General features: G+C 39.8%; 1 protein-coding gene across 1 annotated transcript in view; it reads left to right on the top strand.

Moving 5' to 3' along the window:
- The window catches only part of LOC101847940 (eukaryotic translation initiation factor 1), a 10082-nt gene that overhangs the window by 7549 nt on the left and 501 nt on the right, over positions 1-2032 (top strand). The gene's annotated exons all lie outside the window — the stretch shown is intronic.

Below are 2032 nucleotides of genomic sequence, written 5' to 3'. Positions count from 1 at the left end.
TCTCTCTCTCTCACACACACACACACACACATACACACACACATATACACACAGTCACACAGACTCGCAGAAAGCAAATAGAAAAAAACCAGACCACGACAGAGCGCCCGCCAACTGCTCATTACAATTTTAATAGTAGCTAGTAAACCTATTGCGCATTTGCTGACTTTCCAATTATGCACCACCTTGTCTGCAACCCACACGATGTCACTGGTGTGTAAATAGTTTTAAAGGCCTTTGATAGACCTACTTTACTTTGCCATTCCTCTTCTTATATCGTTAAATGTTGAGGGGGTGGTACAATTTTCGGTCAAGGGCTAGATCATGGGTGGCTTTTTTTTGTTAAGGCTGCGCTCGCTTATTAGTGGATCACATTTTACCAAATTTCACAAATATAACAAACATAGTAAAGGGTCTTTAAAAAATCAGATATCAAATTTAAGTTTCGTTTCCATGGATACAGCGCAAGTTAGCGAACATTAAATCTACAAATTTTTCAGTTAAATTTTTCTTAAACGAATTAGAAAATTTTTAATGAATTTTTTCCTGGGGTAGTATTCAAGTTTGCAAAAAATCTGTGAAAATCCACACTCCAGACACCACCAACAAAAATCTATTCCACATTTAAAAAATTCAACGAAAAAAGTTTTAGTACTAGATCTACATCTTCTCTTCATTCTGAGAAAATTATATAAAAATAATTTAAAATTGGAAGAAAAATGGTGGAGTTATTCAAAAAGTATAGAAAACCCGCGTTTTGAGAAAACGGTCGATAAAGGAAAATAAAAGATTGACTTTGTGAGGAAATGGTAGTGACAAACATGCCTGGTATGGGAACAAATACGATGTTTGGGGAAAGGGGAGGGGGGTTCTAATGATAGTATAAGAGAGGCTGGAGAAGCTAAAAATACCTAAAACTCAAAATCCATAATTTTGAGTCGAATCCCCTTAATATTTTCAGTCATACGCCTGATCAGGGACTCTCGTGGTCTAGAGGTACGGTGTTTGTCTCTCGTTTAATAGGTCCTTAATTTCAGCATCCGAAATTCGTAATATGATGAACTGCTATACAGAAAATTGAGCCCAGATTGAGAATACAGAGGGTGGGGGATCTTTGAGACTGAAGATTAACCCCCGCCCCCTCTCAAAAGTTATCATGTTGAATGTGGGTGATCGAGAAACTCCATACAAATCCCTCGGATCTCCACTCGGGAATCGAACTCCGGTTTCCGGCGTGTGACAGCGAAGTGTACCGCCCCACTACTGGCGCCGGTATCACGATCTGGTTGCCGATAAACTCTACACCTAGGCCTATTATTATTATAAAACGCCAGGTTGTTTCAGACAACTGAAACAGGATGTCACGATCTACTATTCTACAGTGGGGTCTTCTTGAACCTAAATCTACGGAACTGTCGGATTTCCTTCGGCTTAGCCGGGTTTTTCGTTAAGAATATTAAGGGAGCTTGCACAGGTAAGAAAATGAAGCACGGGATTTTATTTTTTCTCCGTTTACCGATATTTTCGAATTAAACGTCTTCTGTTTTAGTGGACTCTACTGTAATTCCTTGGCTCTAGAATGAACTCAACCATTGTAATCATTGACATGTTTCTGACTTTCGAACGTGGGCATGCCATAAGTCACGTTTATCGAAAGCAAATCTGAATTACCCCCGTACTGTGGTCTCTGCAAACGTTTTTAGGAGCTGAAATTTCTTCTCTTTAAGTTTTGTTCTGACAACTGGCATTATAGAGGACAGACGTTTTTCTACTCCCTATCTTACAAACACAAGCAGAAGACTTACATTATAATCTATAGTCCATCATCATGTCCCATAGAGTCATTAGGCTTGGAGGTATGTTGATTTGTGTACCACTTATCGGAACTGAAATTTATAGGCTCTAGGCTAGGCTATTATCAACTGTTTATACGGGGTGCCCACTACGGACGGGATCGGGCCGATCGCCCGATACGATCACCTCAAAAACAAACGTGTTTGTTTTCAGTTTCAGGCGATCGAGTCGGGCGATC

This window comes from Aplysia californica, unplaced genomic scaffold, assembly GCF_000002075.1.
Source record: "Aplysia californica isolate F4 #8 unplaced genomic scaffold, AplCal3.0 scaffold00057, whole genome shotgun sequence".
NCBI classification, from domain to species: domain Eukaryota; kingdom Metazoa; phylum Mollusca; class Gastropoda; order Aplysiida; family Aplysiidae; genus Aplysia; species Aplysia californica.
The sequence above is the reverse complement of the archived record's forward strand: the minus strand, read 5'-3'. Positions and strand labels throughout refer to the sequence as shown.